The sequence below is a fragment of the Amblyomma mixtum genome, chromosome 3 (assembly GCF_055824585.1).
Source record: "Amblyomma mixtum isolate Tamu chromosome 3, ASM5582458v1, whole genome shotgun sequence".
In the NCBI taxonomy this organism is placed as follows: domain Eukaryota; kingdom Metazoa; phylum Arthropoda; class Arachnida; order Ixodida; family Ixodidae; genus Amblyomma; species Amblyomma mixtum.
In genome coordinates this window covers 138,566,779-138,586,328 of record NC_143014.1, presented here as the reverse complement: position 1 = coordinate 138,586,328, position 19,550 = coordinate 138,566,779, and positions in this window count along the sequence as shown.

Here is a 19,550-nt window from a genome sequence, read left to right as displayed (position 1 = left end):
GTTTCGTCACGTGATCGCTTTTGTAGTGCGCACTCCAGTTGTAAAAATGCCGCAATGACGTCCTGTTTTCAGCATTATTGAAATTGCAGTATTTCTCACAAGGTAAACGCCAGGCTTAAGCAGCCTTGTGCACTCGAATGAAAGCGAGGACTCGGCCGAGACAGGCGCAATCCAGACACATATAGATATGCTACTGACCGCTAGGCTAGATCTTCCAAAGTGACATTGCAGGCGGATTGCAGTGAAAATGAATGCGCAATCTGGATCCATGTATAAAAATCACTTTTTTGTAAAAAGCAACGAGAGAAGGTAAGCGCGTTAATTGTTTGCCAGAAAACAGCCGCTAACAATGTTTACTAGCAGCCATCGTCGATCTGACAGGGTTTTTAGTGTCTTGACGTTGCAGCCAAGCTTTCAGGCGATAACCAGTAAAGTAGCGTCCATCCTAAGCCCAAGTACCAATCCCCAGAAAGCACAACTACCAAGCGAATATGAGCCTGTTGGCCAGTAAACAGCCGCTGCGAACAGGGCTCGCGCAGCGACTCGTACCCCCTCGCCGACAGCCAAGCCGCTAGCGGCGCGCGCTGTCCCTATATGAAACTTTGGCCGGAGTTTTGTGACCAGAAAAAAAAAAATCATTGAAGGTCTATGGTAAGGGCTTTCCGAGACTCCCGGTGCTGGAAAGGGGAGAAGTCGTGGCCATTATCAGAGAAGGAGCGGTTTGGACTTGGAAAAATACAGCGCAAATGTATGAAAAGTTGCAGCAGCCATTGCATCAGCCACTGGCCTGCCCGACATAAACACTGAGGTCAAAGTCGGGCTGTGTTTCGAGCAAAATAGCATCGTGGTAGGGACAAAGAATATAGAAGCGGCTCGCCCATTCCTCGGAGTGCTAGCAATAATGATAAACCGGAGCAAATATCCGACGTGCGCTTCCGTCAAACCTCCAGTGGACACATGCAAATTAGTACTGAGGGGCATTCATCCAGAGGAAAGTGATAAAGACATCCGAAGAAATATTAGAGCCAAAGGGACGGAAATCCTGGCTGTAAGGAAATTTGGAAAAACGGCTACAGTGGCGGTAACCTTCTCGGCTAGAATAGTTCGTTTTAAGTCTAATACAACGGAGGGGAAATGGACTGCTACCTTTGCAAGAAAGTGACACCGGCCTGCTACGGGTGTGGGTAGGTGGGCCACAAGGCCGACGTTTGCCCCAACCAGGAGGCAACGAGATGTGAACTGTTCGGCACACGGGATCCTATGGAGGGACACGAATGTGTAGGGCGTTGTTCAGTGTGTAACGGTGAACGCAAAACCAACTCGAACCTATCAATGCAGAAATTCAAGACTCCGAACATTATTAAGAAGAAGGGGGCGGAGAAGATTCGCGGCCTCGGAGTTGCAAAAGACTGGGAGTCAAGGCCCAGGACAGGTTCGAGGCGGGCGCAGCTAGCGGCCAAAAATCAAGCAGCCGCTCGCGCTCGATCTGTTGGGCGTCAGTCGACAGAACCAGAAGCAGATCAAGGAGCGATGCAAGGGGAAGACCGAAGAGGAAAGAGCGGAAAAGGTGAGCTGGGCAGCGCGAGTTACCTCGGGTCCTCAGTTGTTGGGAAACAATAATGTGTGTAGAGAACTCAGAAAAGAACTGGAAGAGCTTAGGAAAAAAATCGTAATGTTAAGAAGGAACTGAAAAATTTAAAAAGATTCATTCAAATCGATAATGCAGGGCCTGTGCCCCAAAGATCCGAACCGAAACAAACTGGGTTTGTCGAAAATAGCTTCAGAGAAATCAAATATATGGTCATACTGATGAAAACAGAACTTAAAAGCGGAAAATTCGCAGACGCATTGTAGCCTGGGGCAAGTACAACTCGCCATTCAGCGGTTACAGCCCGACCAACATCAGCTTCAGCAGGCAGTAGGCATACAGCAAAATAAAATAGCGGCCCTTAATGTTAAGATGAACAGGAAAAATTAGGCAGGAACTGCGCTGGTCAAAAGGACCTCGGTCAAGAGTTGGACTGACAATAGAGTTTCAGAGGATGACGACGTTGACTCTCCCGAACAAGATGAACAGTGATAATCAAAAACAAATTAATAATTTGACAGTGGAACTGCAGATGATTGAGGAAAAAAAAACAGGCCCCATTGCAGCAATTTGTAAACAGTGGTAATCTCAAACCCGCGGTAATAGCGCTTCAGGAGACAAATGCGGGCGCGCAGATCACTGGCTACAATACCTTTAATCTTCACCCAAGCTTGTGCATATTAGTATGCAAAGAATACACGGCTCACGTCGCTGATCTGGTAGTGAAGCGGGTAGAATATACTTGGATAGAAATGTCACTGGTTGATGTAGAAAACAAGAGTACTTGGATCGTAAATATCTGTAGCATGACGTAGGGTACAAGGCGCAGGTGCGAGAAAATTATTAGAAGAGGCAAAAATTGCGGCTAATGGAGGAACACTGAAAATTAAGCGACTTCAAAGCCGGAAGCTACCTATAGGAATTCTCGTATGAGATTGAGAAGGGAAAACAGCAGATGAAGTCACGAATGACGCGCTAACGACCCTAACGGACCCAAGCGAGGCGACTAGAGTGGGCAATAGTGTATGTAAGTCGGGATTTAACACTAGGTAAAAATCTGAGACATGCGGCCCGGGACAATTTGAAGAACAACTTGGGAGGCGATCACTTTATTCTGCACACTCGAGTGGAGTACAAGATCAGCAGGAAGAAGGGGAGGCGAGAATCACAAATTGGGTTAAAGTCACGGAAAGCAGGAGCGAAAAGGAGGAGCATAGAATTGAAGATTATGAGACAATTGAGTCTATGCAGCGGCCAGTTCGGCCAACGTATGAAGCCCTGAAAGCGAGGGGGAGCTGTAAACCACACCTGTAGCACATCTAACGTAGGCAATCCCATGCCTCTTGTTGCAAACCCCGCCTGCAAAACCAGTGATGCGAGGGCAAAGCTTTGAGAGCTTTTCGGGTGCATAGAACACCAAGGGCACGTGGTGACTGCCAGCCACTTTTTTCAGGTTGTGGGAGAGTTGGTCCGCTTAAGGGACCACCACCGGCTTTGAGGAAGGCGGCTGAGTTTTATTCCGGACGAATTTTTGTTTCTCTATGAGGGTTTCAGCGACAGCTGAAATGAGTGGTCCAGGGAAGTCTGCTGTTAAACGTAGTGAAACCTGATCATTAAAACTCTGTTGCATTTTAGGACGGCACGATTTTTCAAGCGCAGGCTCCAAGCAAAGCGAGGCTACAGATCCTTTTACCACCTTCGAATGTGCCGGGTCTTAGCTGAGCAACTCTTTGTTGGTTCTGGTGAAGTACATCGAGCAAAGGTGGTCTCGGCGGAACATAAGCTTAATGCCTAAGAAACGCAGCATATGATCTTCAGGTAGTTCATGGGTAAAAGCTAAACCTTTCCCCAGTTCCTTAAAAGTAGTTACAACCAATGAAACAACATAGTTAAGGGATGTTAAATTACCTAACCATAAAAAAATTGAAAACCATGAACATACCTAAAAACCTAAAAAGCTCACCGCCCTTGAAAAGTCTGTGCAAGCAGGCAGTCATTTAATGATAAAAACATGTCACATAAAATTGGCGCTACACATAAGCCAACACAAAGGATTTTACGCTGCAGAAAAAAACTGGTCGTGATAAGAGATAAAAGTGGCCTGCAAGAAGTTTTCTAGTAAATTTTAAAAAATTGTCTACCGAGATACCCGCTGAGTTCTGGAAGACCACAGGCTCCGAGCTTTCAATGCATTTTCTGATCGAAGCCAGCAACTCGGCATATGGAATAGAATAAAACAAATTTCGGATGGCAATGGAAAAAGCAAGATGCATCCAATTGTTATTCTGCACAAAATCGGCGACTTCTGCTGGCATCTTTGTCACAAAAGAGACCTCAACACAACATTTGCAGGAACTTTATTATTCTGAACCAATATTAAGGTACAGGGATTTACTCTAGCATTTGAGATTAAAGAGGAAAGCATACGCTGACCCGCACAGAAATCTAAGCAGGGAGCAGGGGGTCATTTTAGGTAAACTGTAGTCGAATACTTGCATAAATAGTCTCAAATTCAGCAATATGTTCTCAAATTCGCACGATCCACAGTGCACCTTCTGCGGTGAAGGGGCTGACCTATACCGTATAGTACGGGCATGCCAGGAAAAGCCAAAGATACAAAGAATCAATAACCCAACAACTGAGGACTGGGAGGCGGCGCTGTCCAGCTCACATTCGAAAAACCAGCTTTCGCTTGCGAACCACGCAAGAGCGGCGGCAAGAGCCAATGGGCTGCTGGAATCAGAGCTCACCCAACAATTTTATGCATTAAACATTTTTCTCTCTCTCTCTCCGCATCTCTCATTTTCTTGCAGCCCAAATGTAGCACATAATCCACGTACATTCATGGTTCTCAATCCTCCTTTTCTCTGCCTTTTTTCTTTTCTCTTTGATGCCTTTCCTGTTCAATGCCTTTCATGATATTGTATGGTATGGTATGGTATTTTTTGATATGGTATGCTATTGTATATTTGGTATGCTTTATGGTTCATGATGTTTTATCGTCCCAAAGCGACTAAGGCTATGAGGGACGCCGTAGTGAAGGGCTCCGGAATTTTCGACCTCCTCGGTTTTTTAACTTTCACAGACATCACACAGTACACGGCCTCTAGAATTTCGCCTCCATCGAAATTCGACCGCCGCGGCCGAGATCGAACCCGCGTCTTTGGGGTCTGTTGCCGAGCGCTATTACCACTGAGCCACCGCGGTGGTACGGTATGGTATCCTGTGATATGCTATGCCGTGTTGTTGAATGTAGCTTGCTCGCGTTTCGTCTCCATCAAAGTGTGGCAGCAGCGGCGGAAATTTGATGCTGCTACTTCAGGCTCAGTATCCCAAGATCGTAGCCACTTCGTCATAGTCGCGGTCGGGTAAGTAATAATTGCCTGGCTCTCAATGTAAATAACAAAAGAGACGAACAGGCAGCAGCGCGTAAATATTCCTCGCCAGATGCTACCTTCGTTCCACCTTTTTTTAAAGCGGTATTGCGCCGCTGAGCTTTACAGAGCTGGAACCGCGAACAGCGTCTGAGAGCGTCTAGCCGCGCTGCTCCGAGCGTAGGAAGCATGCCGAGTAGTGCTTGTGCTTTTACCTGAACAGGACAGGGGAGGATCACATGCCGACCTTTTGTCGGCGTAGTTGCCGGTAAAGAAGTCACGCAGCAAGGCCAGCACGTTTGGGGTTGTGTTTAATTGCTGGGATCATTATTTCGGTCACAGGGCTTCGTTCGTTTGACAAAAGAACACAAAGAATGCTGCAAACAAGCCAAGGCAGCTCATGAACTCTTCACTGAAAAAAAAAAAAAGTCCAGCATCATCTCCTTGAGAAGAGTCCCTCTAAACGTGCAGTCACTCAAGGGGGATGTCGACAATTTTGTCTTCGAGTGGGTATTCTTCAAGGCTCTCGTCGAACTCGTCAGCTTCGTCAGCAACAAACTCCACAGTGCTAAACACAGGTTCAGCGAATTCAGGAATAGAGTCTTCTTCTGGTCCGTCGTCGACAATTATCTCATCGTGTTCCTTCTCAAACTGGCAGGGGGTATCCCTGCCTGCGATCCCGGGGTTCGTAGCTGAAAGGTGTTGTTCCTCTGAGGTATCAGCCAGCTGGGGTTGCTGCGCGATCGCAGATCTGTTACCTTGATCCCGTAGACCTTCTATTGGTAGCTGCTGTCCGCACCGCATCGAGGTGCCTTCGGAGTCTCTGTGCTGAGTGGTGGGCCTAGTAGGAAGGTTCGTGATCTCCTGAAGGGCCTTCCTTGTCGGGGATGCGTTTCCGCGGCGGTCGTCCATGCTATCAGGGTGAAAGCACCACAACAAAGCTGATTATGAAGGGGCGGCACCCAAGAATGTTGAACGCGCGAGGCGGTGGCTGAGTGCGAGGCTTTGCGAGCGAATGCCAGAGCGCGAAATGCAGGGAAGAAAAAGAAAAATGCTTTTTAAGAGTGTACCGCGATCGCTTTTTATTTTGGCGTCCGCTGCACAGTACACCGCTGCTCACTCCACATATTTACGCAGGCTTCCTCTTTCTTTCTTTTTTGCAATATACAGTATTGCAAAATTGCAGTATACAATATTGCTATATGCCATACATTGGTCGAGAGAGCATGAAGTACTTGACTGCTTAAAGGAGTATATAGCGAAGTATACGCTTCGTTAAAGGAAAATTATGTATTTGACTCGACGCCGTGTCAAATACATACAAGACAAGTTAAGGGGAATGAGGGGCTCGTTCTACATTTTTAAGAGAAGCCAACAGCCACAGAAACCAAGGAACACAGGGGATCTTATTTATAATTATTTATTTTGTGTTGTTGGTCAATGTAGAATATTACTGAATATGTTATCGCTTAAAGATAATTGATTAGAAAAGCAGAAGAAAAAACAACCACATGCCGCCGGTAGGAACTGAACCCATGATCTCCAAATTACGCGTCCGGTGCTCTACCTCTGAGCTACGGCGACGGCGGTCGAATCTTCTGCTTTCGGGGGTATTTATGTTTATAAGTAACCTAACCTTGAGAGTATTCCTCAGCGCTACTCACGTTCCTAAGCGGCGGACTTAGTAAGTCCTGAGTTACCGCTGGTGTGACGTGGAACGTCATCGAACGGCGAGGGTGGAAGCTGTGTGAGAACCCTCTTATCCTTCCCATGGCATCAAGGGTTCGGTTCCTACCGGCGGCATGCGGTTGTTTTTTCTTCCGCTTTTCTAATCAATTATCTTTAAGCGATAATATAATCAGTAATATTCTCCACTGATCAACACCACAAAATAAATAATTATAAAAAAATCTCCTGTGTCCCTTGGTTTCTGTGGCTGTTGTCTTCTCTTAAAATATGTATAACGAGCCCCTCATTCCTCTTCACTTGTGTGCTTAATTGCTTAAGGAGGGCCTCGATTCTGGCAGCCTTGATATTGATATACTGTCCCTGCTCTCTGTAAGGGGCAGCGATTGTGAATCAGCTCGGATGTGACGTCATCACTGGCTGAATATTGCGTCATCGTGTCACATCATCACGCATGCCGGCGCCCTGGGTTCGATTCCCACCTAGACCCCAATTTTATTTTCTTAGTTCTATTCAATTTTGTTTTTATTCTAATGCCTTATGACGTCACTACGCCGTACATCGCCAGTCAGCCGCTGAACACACGCAAAAAAAATACACGATCTGTGCCGAGTTCATAAGAAAAGTGATATCAGCAGCTAACATTTCATCCAAAGTCAATGTTAATAATATCGCTAAGGGTGAAGTAGCATCAAATATGTCCAAGAGCATTGAAATTTAAGAGAATGATTCCTCGGAGTTCTTTCGGAGTTTTGTTGTGAGCTACTGCCTGTTCTAGCAAGACCTGCGACGCTTAACATTAAACAGGCCTACCCGGCAAGCGTCGTCTGCAGCCAGCAGATGGCTGTTGTCATGCACTGGCACGGAGTCCTTAAAGATGTGGCCAATTACAGTCAGCACATATTGAGGCTATAGAAGAAGCAGAGAGCGTTGGTCATAAGGAGTATGAAGAAGTCATAGGTATATCATTATATTAATCACGTGGTATGCGAACTGTCGTTTTTAAACAGCCAAGTGCTCCCGCACATGTGACTCGACACTTCCCTTGGGTATACCTCCGCTGATGTGCGCCGCGAAGAGCGTTGACGGGCCTATGCGTTGTCGACTGCGAAATCGTTGGTCATTGATCGTAAAACATTTTATTTGTCGGAAAGAGCTTGGTGCCAAGAGGTCGCGTTAAGTGGTCGAGAGTACATAGCCCTTGACAATTTTGTCAGCCCATTCCCCCGCCAGAACTTGTGTTCTGGGGTCAGAGCTAGCAGCATGGTCTCCCACCATTCGAGAGAAGGAGCGGTAACTAGATCCCCCGGAGGTGGCTCTATTTTTCAATCCCATAGGATATGATCGCAGTTCCACAGTGTTTACAGTTCGGCTTGTATAGATAAGGATAAATGTGCGCGAAGAGTGATGGGGTGCGTATCGATCTCGTCTGTGGACGACGCCCCGTAACCTCTTGTTCTTTAGTCAGGATTTTGTGCAGAAGGGGGAAGTTCTCCTCTCTAGTTAAAAATGATTGGTTAGGTCATGATGTGTGATCATGGAGTCCTTCGTGAAATTCAGGGAGCCAGACTCGGCCACTCCCCGGTCGACGAAACCTCGGGATTTACTGCTTCTACTGTGCATTTTAGCTTAGTGAGTGTGTCATTATTCTTTCCATGTGTTTGCAAATACAACCCCAGTATTCTCATGGTTTGTACCTCTTTGACGGATCGTTCATTGACAACCTTTCTTTTTCGGTAGGGGTGGGGGGTGGGGGGGGGGGGGTTCTGGTTCTCCTACCTCTTTGTTTATGTCTTATCACTAAGTGTTCTGATTTTTGCTCTGAACAAGTGAAGCTGGATTGTCATGCGCATGCCTCAATGGCGTCCACTGCTTCTTGGACTGTGTCTTCCATGTAGCGTTCGCATCCTTTGGTTACCAGAAGCGTGATGTCATCTGCATAGAACGTGTGACGTAGGTCTGGTAGTTGTGCCAGTTTGGGGGGAATTTTGATGAGGGAGAGGTTAAAAAGCAAGGGGGCCAGTACGGAGCCCTGTTCTTTGGGTACTAGTGTGATTGGGGCAGCCCCAGTCGCCAATAATAATGAAACCTCAATTTGGCATCAAAGCTGCCCCAGAGTCGGTTTCGTGGCGCTAAAAGAAGCAAAGAATTACGATTGTAAATGTAATCACCTCCCAGGAATAGATTTTTTTCATTTTAAACACCTAATTTTCATTTATTTTCATTGTCTTTTTGCTGATCGGAAAAACGTTTCACCATCTGTCAGTCACGGGCTGTTTTTTGGCCAATCCTCCGCAGGAGGTACGCGCCATTAATTCCATGAGGGCAACAACCATAATGGCGGCATCTTGGCTGCATGCGTGCTTAAGAGCGAAAGTAGCAATTCAAACAATTTTCATGATTTTTGCATCAAACATGACCCAATTTGGGTCAAATACATGATTTTTCATGTTGCTTTCAGAAGTACAGGCGCGGACAAAAGCATCACCTAATTGAAATTTCTAGCACTGGTACGCGCATGCTGGTAGCGGAGGTTGGTGGGCTTTCTTGTAGACAAACAACGCTTCTTCATTTCCAACGGAGAAGGCGTGATTGGACTTCGAACGGAATAGCATGCTCCGTTTACTTATGTCAACGCCTGTACAATCAGTTAATGCTAGCTGTTATAGTTTCTCAGTAATTACAATTAATATGCTAGTGCAGTCATTCACGGTTAACTAGCCCAAAAACGCGGCGAAGAAGAAGGTGACAGCGCAACTTCTTCCTCTGCTTCACTTTTCTTCTTTTCCTTTTGGATAAATAGAAGGCTGAAGTTTTTGGCCACGGTGGTACGAGCTCCACCGTCTCACCCCCACCTCCATGACCGCATCCGGCGGCTGTTGGGACGATGGGCCCGATGAAGAAGCACTATGGAGGGGTTCGTACCTTGACTGCATGCAAGTGAACGTTACTCGAGACCCCGATACGATGGAGCAAGAAACGAGCGAAGCAACGCAATAGACTTTCGGTCGAACCCAGCAGTCCTCGACGGCACGCAGGTGCCGTCGAGGTGAAGGTGAAGGCAAAGGGAAAGCGTTGGTGTTCATCAGGCCCAGAGGTGGCTTAGACCGAAGGAAGTACGCACGCAATAAGAAGCCACTCATCATCGCAAAAAGTAAGGACGAGACTCGACATGGATCGGAACATGATCACCTCTCATACGAGCAACACGTACACCACCACGACGATTTATTGGCTGCGGAAATTGCAACTGAAGGCAGAAAGGAGGAAATGTGTGCGTCTATGACTACACCAGGGGCAGACGTGAAGTAGTAATCAGAGGCATCGACCTATAGAAGTCGAATGTCAGCATCTAAGAAAACGTCACCACAAGAGGGAAAGCAGACGTAGTGAATTCCAGAAGGTTCGGTAAGACGAGCAGGATAGCCTTCACATTGACCAGGAAGATCGGGCCGAGATACGCCTGGTACCATGGGATGGAGTAGTTTTGCAAGCTGTACCGAAAAGCACTCTGACCTGTTTTAACTGTCTCAAGCCAGGCCAGAGAGTGGACGTCTCCCCATAGCAGGAATCAAGAGTCTGCAAGAACATCGGCAAAAAGAACACAGGAGGGCCACACCTGGGAAATAAAGTGGAAATCAAGACAACTCGGACTTAAGGAATTCAGTTGTGATGGAACAGCGCAAACGCAAAACGACGGGACAGGACAAGGGAGAGGCCTTCACTTGCAACTGTTTATTTCGAAGAAGCACGGCTTCTTATACCATCTGCCCAACCACATTCGTCACACCCATATCGCTCAGGCACTCTAAAATGCAAACTGCGAAGAAGTTTTGCAGTTCTAGAGGTGAATCGAAGTTTAACATGTCAAGTTCTTTCTTTGTTAACTCGGCAGGCGGCGCACTGATACAATGCTCTCACCGCGTAGCTATCGAAGATGTCGCAGTGATTTCGCGGACCAACTGATCTTTTTGTTTTGCAAGCACTCTGTGTCTGCTGACTTCAGGCGCACAGGATTTTAAAGGCAATCTCTGCAATGAACCCCCTAGATTGCTGCTTGCTTCCTCAAAACTCGTTTTGTATTCTGAACAAAAGACTATTTGAACACAAAACCTCTTAAATGGGCTACATTCCACTATTTAAAAGCTGCCGTACGATGTCTGAATTCTGCTTTACGCCATGGTTATCACGAGCAACTAATAGCGGAGATATCTCGTCTACAGCGCCACGCACTTGGAAAGGGTCATGACACCATCTTCCAGTGGCGACCAGGACACAGTGGTATTGTTGGAAACGTGGAAGCTGATACTGCAGCTCGATCGGCCTACGGCAGTACCATCATTGCCCGGATACCACTGACAAGTGCCGACGCAGCAAGACATCTGCGACTGCTTGACCCAAACGAGACGCGGTAAAAATCTCGGACATGTTACAGCAGGGTCCATCCGCGCTACATAGGCTGACGGTGGCAGGTCGAAATGAATTCACACTACGGCATTTTCATGTGATTATGGTTTCACAGAGCAGCCGCCCTTGTGACATCAGTACCGCGTTTCATGACTCTGCCGCTTTTCATGACTGTGCCGCTTTTCATGACTGTGCGACACCAATATTTCCTGCGGACACAGGCGTCCTCCCAGAGCCTTGATAAGCGAAACGTAAGGAATGTCAGTGGAAAGTGAGGGAGAGAAAGCCGAATTCTGTGCCTATGTCACTGTCATCATCATCATCATCATCACCATCATCGTCAGCCTGACTACGCCCACTGCAGGGCAAAGGCCTCTCCCATGTCTCTGCAATTCACCCCGTCCTTTGGCCGTTGCGGCCATCGTATCTCCGCAGATTTCTTAATCTCATCCGCCCACCTAAATTTCTGCCGCCTCCAGCTACGCTTGCTTTCTCTAGGAAGCACAACACTGCCTTTGAGGACCAGCGGTTATCTTCCTTCGCATTACATCCTCTGCCCAAGGCCATTTGTACCTGCTGATTTCGACTAGGATGTCATTAAACAGCGTTTGTTCCCTCACCGACTCTGCCCACTTCCGATCTATTAAAGTTAAACGTATCATTTTTCTTTTCATAGCTCGCTGCGGTGTCCTTAAGCTAAGCTGAACACTCTTTGTTCTTAGTTAACTTTCGTGTTTTTGCCCTATAGGTGACTACCAGTAAGATACAGTTGTAAACTTTTCTATTGAGGGATATTGGTAAACTGCCATTTACGATCCGAGAGAATCTGCCCTATGCGCTCCCGCCCATTCTTATTCTTCTAGTTATTTCCCTCGCATGATCCGGATCAGCGGACACTACATGCCCAAGTACACATATTATTTTACTACTTCCCGCACCTCGCTACCAATCACGAACTACTGTTCACTTCCTAGATTGTTGAACATTGCTTTGGTTTCCTGCATGTTAATTTTTAGCCCAAGCGTTCTGCTCTGCCTGTCTAACACATTGATCCTGCTTTGCAGTTATGTCCAGAGTGACTTAGCAAGGCAATGTCATCAGCGAATCCCAGAATACTCAGGTATTCTCCATTAATTCTAATCCCCAACTCTTCCCAATTCAGGCCCCGGAATACCTTCTGTAAACAAGCGCTGAATAGCATTGGGGAGCTCGTGTCTACCTTCCTTACATCCTTCCCTATTGGAATTTTATAGCTGACTTTATTGGGCAGTATGGTAGCTGTGGAGTGAATGTAGATATCTTCCAAAATTTGCACATTCTCTTCTACACCCTGATTTCTCGATGCCTGTATGATAGCTGAGGTTACCACTCAGACAAATGCTTTCTCGTAGTCAATGAAGGCTGTGTATAGGGATTGGGTTTATTCTGCGCATTTTTCAATCACCTGATTGATAGCGTGAATACTGTCTATTGCCGAGGATCTTTTACGAAAGCCTGCCTGATTATTTGGTTGATTGAAGTCTAAGGCTGTCTTGACTGTATTAACGATTACCTTAGTAAGTACTTTGGAGGTAACCGACAGTAAGCAGATTGGTCTGTAATTCTTCAAGTCCTTGACGTCTCCTTTTTGATTAATGAAGATAATGTTAGCGTCCTTCCAAGCTTCTGGTACGCTCGAGGTCCTAAGGCATCGCGAATACAGGGTGGCTAGTTTTTCTAACACAATCGTTCCTTCGTCCTTCAACAAATGTGCTGTTTCCTGATCGTCACCAGCTGCTTCCCTCTTTACTTTGCTCCTGAGGTTTTCTGAACTTCCTCTTCGTTACTGGCAGGGCGTCCCATTTCTGTGCTCTACTGCCTCTCTCCTTAACATTGTGATTACATTCGATACTGTATAGATTTGTGTACAATCCTTCGGCTATATTAGTATCTTATTCTTATTGCTAATGACATTGTCCTCTCTATCAGCGCATACCTATGGTTCTTCCCTATGCCTAGTTTTTTCTTCACTGCTTTTAGGCTGCCTCTGTTCTTTAGAGCACGCTCAATTTTCTCCGTGTTAAATTTATTTATATCAGCTACCTTGCGCTTATTTTTTAACTTCGATAGCTATGCTAGTTCTACTCTGTCTGTGGCGTTAAACGTCCTGATGCTTCGGTGTTTATTAATCATATCTTTTGTCTCCTGAGACAGTTTGCCAGTACCCTGCCGAACCATGCTACCTCCTACTTCTGCGGCGCATTAGGCAAAAGGGGGCGGCGATGGCAAAGTGGTAGAGAACCCCCCTTGCTTGCAAGAGGACCTAGGTTCGAATCACGGTGCCGCGCAAATCTGCACCGGGTTTAAAATAAAGAAACTCCGTGTGTCGATGGAATATCATAACCAGGTCTGGGGTGCGGCCTGATCTCGCTGACCAGAACCGACATAGCACTTCCTCACCAGAACAGGATTTCTGCACCCTGGTGTAGTGCGTCCGCAACGTTCTGTGAACAAACCAATTAACCCTAGGCAATCAGTCCCCAGAGGCTGCGGAGCAACTGACCAAGGCGGCGGTCAGACCTGTGAAGCAGCGGAGGCTGCTAAGAATCACTGGCTTCGGACAGGCTGCCATTGGAAATAGAACCTGGCAACGCTTAACGCTAGAACTAGAACCTTATCCAGTGAGGCTAGGTTAGCAGTGCTGTTGGAGGAATTAGCGGGTATTTAATGGGATGTCACTGTAATGACCTCATTTACGCACGGGCTTGAGCGTTGCGCATTATAATCGCTGTTTTATTTACAAAAGGAAAAAAAAATCACTTAGTAGGGCAGTCAGTGGGGATCGTGCCGCAGCAAGCTATTTCTGCAAAGTTTCGTGCACATCGTCGTTAGCAGTTGCTGGTGCTGCAGTATGACCACACAGAAGCCTCGGCCAACTGCGAGATGGCATCCCTTTACTACAATGTGAGATGCGCAAGCGCGCTTTTCAACGCCAATGTTGCACAGCTCGACGCAGTAGATAGTGTTGGTTTCCCTTTTATTTACTTCGAGCGCCACGCCCCATTTTGAACGAGACATGGGACGAGTGTGAAGCATATACTGCGCTGTTAAAGGGCAACTGCATAGATTTTAGAAGTCGACGAAGTTAAAGGGGTCGAACGTGTGCAACTTGCAGGTACAGCATGCGAAGTCCTTTTCGGCTAGTGTATGAAATTGTGGCGGAACCGACAAATAACATCGCGATGGACTTCACGCTTCTCCGCAGCGCACAGCGCCAAGTGGGAAGGGGGGGGGGGGGGGGGGGGGGGGGCGCATGATGGTGTCATCGAAGGTACAGGTAGATTTCCAACGTCTAAACACTTACTTTGAAGCTAAACAAAAACAGCCCAACCGAACGTAAAATCACCGAGAGGGTTTTGGCAGCCTGAAATAAGGCACGGTGGGGTGTGTTTGTCGCCAGCGGTAGTTTGAAATCTTACCGTTCCCGACGTCACACCATGTTTCACCGCACTCCTCTTTTGCATTGAGGAGATGTCTAGCACTCAATCGTCGAATGCGTCACTATTTTAAACGCCAGTGCAAAAAACACTTGGAGTGCTTTACCTATAGCCTAAATAGGTTTGAATCCTTGAATTTCACAGCATTCATAAAACGCGGTGCAGTTGCCCCTTAACGGTCGGTTTTACAGACGACAGCCCTTTTTTATTACTGATATTACTGCAAACAAAGGCACATTTGTTTTTTCAGGTTTTCTTTTGCGACATTGTAGCGGCGTGCCCTGCAGCCATGAAAATATCGCTTAACTGAAGACCCTACAGCAGTTGCTGCATGGGCTTGATACGCTGGTCAAGCCGCGTTAGCAGGTGTGTAGTTAGCATGCTGGCTTCCAACACGCCTGTATCCTAAAGACTGAATGGTTTTCTTGCGGAGGAAATTGTTGCCCTTTGCAACTACGAGAATAAATTCGCTAATAAACTGACACTCCATAAATGTACACACACAGAATTTTGCAACAATGAGCACATGGTTATCTTGCAGTGAAGTTTAATCTACCGTGGACAAAAAGATGGAAATGATTTTTGTGGGTATTTGAGGACGCAACAAATACCTCACATCTCGGTTGCCAGCTCAAAAGTGCCAAGAGGGAAGGGATGACAGAAGGAGTGAAAGAAGGTACAGAGAAGGAGGGGTCACATTGAAGGGCTGGGAGTAGTTCTGACCAGCTGAGGTTTTATGTAATGTACACTGATATCGCACAGAACACGGGTCAAATTAAGGAAAGCTCCTCTTTGCGACCGGACAACATGCTTGAGGAACGTAACCGTGTGCCGGCTCGAAAATTTTGCCCATCTGCCGGCATTCTTTGTCGTTAATATACATGTCGATATGTTCACGCCTTAGCACCTATGCAATACCAGAGGGATTTTAAATGCACGAAATTTGCTTCTTATTTTAAAAACAAGCAAAAAAAAAGCCTAGGCCCTATCGTAATATGAACACAAATCACCTGGCAGGGTATGTGAAAAGTCAGCGCAGAAAGTGAGAGCTGTCAACGGGTCGGCGCCCTTATGCACACCTCAAATTGCTGTTGAAGGTCATTAAAACGTTTGCGCGCTGTAAACAAAAAAAAAAACAGAGATAAACTGAAACGTACTTTGTGCCTACACGCATGGTAGTATCCTCGCAGAGTGCATATCGTAGCGCAACAGCGCGTCGGGACTTAACTTTTCACACGAAGCGCAGCTGTCTTTATGCAACGCCAATCACCAGTTTTTGTTTTTTAGACCGAGCCAACGTGGCAGGCCTAGTTGTCGGAGCGCCAGGAGATGCGAATTCGCATTTTGTGTGTCATCTGTTATTCCAGAGAGTGATGGGCGTCTGAGTGAAAAAAAAAATAAACGCTATAAATTGCGCTTGATTTAGTCTCATGTTTCGCTTCAAAAATAATTCGGGGTATGGCCATTACATCATACTTGCCTTTCAATTGGTAAGTAATGCCTAAACGGCAAATGATGCGCACGTCTGTTATAAATTAAATTAGGCTATACATCGGGTAGGATTTTTAAAACTATACTTATTAATCAGCTGCCACTTATCTATGGCTGAAAAATTTTGCCTAAAGAAATTTGCTTCCCTGTCAATAACCCGACAGCGGCGGCCATGTTCTTATGGAAGCTAAACGCAAAAGACGCCCGTGTGCTGTGTTATGTCAGTGCACGGTGAAGATTCCTAGGCGGTGAAAATTATTCCGGAGCCCTTTACTACGGCGCCTCTTCTGCTCTTCCTCAAATCCTCCCCCCCCTCCCCCCCCCCCCCCCCCCCCCTTGAAGTGCCCGCCAAGAAGTGAGACAGTTAGTGCGTCATTTCCTATCCTCAGAAACCACTAATGGCCGGCAATAAAGAAAGCTTGCTGTAATAATTTATGGTCCTGGCAATCGTCTAATTTCTGAAAAAAAAAACTTCATATCCCACCAAACGTCGTGATCATAGACAAACGAAGTGTGATTACATCAGAATGATATACTGCACTGCAATATGTCGAGACGCCACGTTAAGATTCTTTATACTTTTATAATTTTTGTCTACTCCTTGCCTCGACCCCCTGTCCTACGGACGGCAGCTCGAATGTGAGCTTTCCAAGGCTTCAAACCACTTTCAGTTCTTAGCAGCAAAGCTGTCCCACAGCTTGTATTGTTTGCGGCAGCGCCCCATCAGGCATGCTGTAGCACTGGTGCACTGTGCTCAGCGTACGTATTTTAAATGTGTGCTGTCTGGCTTGTCCGGAAACTTCACTCTTGGCACAGTCAGCTTTCGAAAGCATACTCCCAAATATCACAACATCACTGGATGAGCTTCTGGTGTGGCTATAACCGGACTCGACCATAAAACACTGTGGTTTAGGCGCTCAGCAGATGACCCTCCGGTGACCACTTCTGGCAGCTTTCAGAACTGCTCCGCGTTGACCTTCTTTGCCCCACGATGGCTGCGAATGAAGACAAAAGTCTCTACCGTCAATACCACACCATCAAGGGACAGTTGTTGGAAAGCCAAAGCACCGTTAAGTAGAATGCATACATGTGAGCAAAAACGCATGGAAAAGACTTCTCTATGTTTAAGTTCGAGTGTACCTGGATATAAATAATATTCCTATTCTTGCTTTCAATGCCTTCTTAATGTTTGAAATATGACTAAAAAAACTTACCTGTCCTCGATTTTTTTTCCCCGGAATTCAAAATTTTAGGACATTTTACATCTCTACCTCAAGATTTTGTCCACGTCAATACACATGAACCTCAAACGTAACCACACTCGTTTGTTATGCTTCAGCTTATCGCGAGCTAATTGTTGATGTTAAGGGTGTCGCAGCTTTTGTGATCCGCGCGGCGCTCTGTAGTCAAGAATTTGTTATTATCAATACGTTTTTGCGTGCCAAAGGCTTTGGGGTACACGGAAATGAACCCGGAATAGCTCTGGACACTCGAGATTCTTAACCTACACTGATGTGTCGCTACACGTGCATTTCTGCTTTCCGAGGCCATCGAAATGCAGGAGTCGCGGCCACATTCGAGCTCGCGACGTTGTGCTCATCAAGAGAACGCCGAACAAATGGGCCAACGCGGCGGTCAACGTATGCAATGATTGAGTGAGGTCTTGATATTGAGTGCTTCAGGATATTCACGTATATTAGGTTTGCTTTTGGCCTTGGTCAACTTAATTTTTGGGCGCCTTTTGTTCCTACTAAAGAAAATAAAGGATAGATTGGCTCAGTGCTACTTTATCAGAACTGCGTAGAATACATATCGGGAACTATGTACACTGATGCACTGGTTAGCTGTGGTGCCGTAGAACAGTTAGTTATAACCAAAGATATGACAACGGTAACCGCGATTCCAAGTACAGCATAGTTTTGTGTTACTGATTTTCAGTGCGTGGGACCGAAAGAGTAAAAGCAGAACAATGTGGCGTGTACTGATGCGTGTGATGCTTGCCACTTCGGTACATAATGCAAGTATACAGTACACACAACAGAGTTCGTGAGGTATCACTGCCTTCATGCTGACCGTTACTATTGCACCACTTTCTGAATCAGCCATTTGTTGATGCACTTGACCTTTCGGAAGATGGAGCAGGTAAGAGCCCATGTGATCAGTGCAAACTTATTTTGCAGACTTTTCACATTAGATTTGCGTATGTGATTGCTTAGATTAGCAAACTGCAGCTAGACAGCGGGGAGCACAGGGATCGTATTGTGCCCATGGTGCGGGTGGACAGTTTCTTTTATTTTTTAGCGACACTTTCAGCGGCTCACTTGCGACCTCAAGAAAAAAAAAGCACTTGATATCCAGTAAAAAAAAACACGCACTGGTTGTCTAAGTCTCCATGTTGATTCCAGTATTGCGCGCTGAGCCACTTTTTTCTTCATTCCAGTGGAATAGGCACAATTGGTTCATCAATGATGACATCCTCGACATCGTTCTCCTCACTCACCGGAGTAGCACACTTGTAGCTGTGCATCCCAGGCGTCGGTGGGCTCGGTGGGGGGCTCTGCTCCAGGCTCAGGTCTTCGACTGAGCTCAGCAGCTCCTCCAGCAGCAGGTCGCCGCTTGTATCGCCTTTCAACATAGCCTCACAGCCCGAGTTTTCGTCTTCGTGATGGGCAGAAAAGGCGGCATCCGGATTTTCGGCGACGAGATTCGTCTTCGGTTCACCGCCGTGGCGTTCAGTGCAGCTCGGCGAAGCTGTAACGATGTTCGGTGTCGCCACAACACTGCATCCACTTTTACAGGTGCTCTCCGGTGGAGCGACCGCACCAGTATCTTTTTCCTCCGCGTTAGTCAAGTCGCCCATCGGTCGCCTGCAAGTCGATGACGGGGTCTTTGGCGAACCGGTGTTCATTTCTGCTACGTAACGAAGCACTTCGTCTTCACGGCTGCTCGTGCAAGGGGCTCCGTGCTCTGAATAGCGCGCGAAAGTTGCGAAGGAAAGACAAATTTTGCCCCCAGGTGTCTCTCCCAGATGCCTGCGTATTGAATCACTACCTCCTGAGATTTATCGTTTCGTAGAGCTTGACAAACCACGTAGCCTAAATACAGGAACCTGTAGGCTGGTATAGTTTAACAAAAAATGCACGGGAACGACGCGTAAATCCCATCATTTGGCTATGACAAGACCGGCGTAGATGAAAATTGTAGCTTTTAAGCGAAATAGTACAATTCTTAGATTTCGCGACGGAAAACTTGAAGTTATCTTGTTGATTTTGGCACGCTTCGCAGACATTTAATTGTATTAAAATTTCTGTGTTCGAACTTCAAAACTCAACTGTCGAAACAAATTTGGAAGGCAAAAAATTTTGTACCGCATCTCCTCACTTCGGTTCCGTGAACAGATCATGCATTAAAAAAGCTAGAAGTTGTGTGCACATACCAGACATCATTGCCGATTTCCATTAGAATCAGTACGCTTCGTTCTCCCCTCACCTCACAATAGGGTCGCCACCTGTACAGTAATACCTTTAT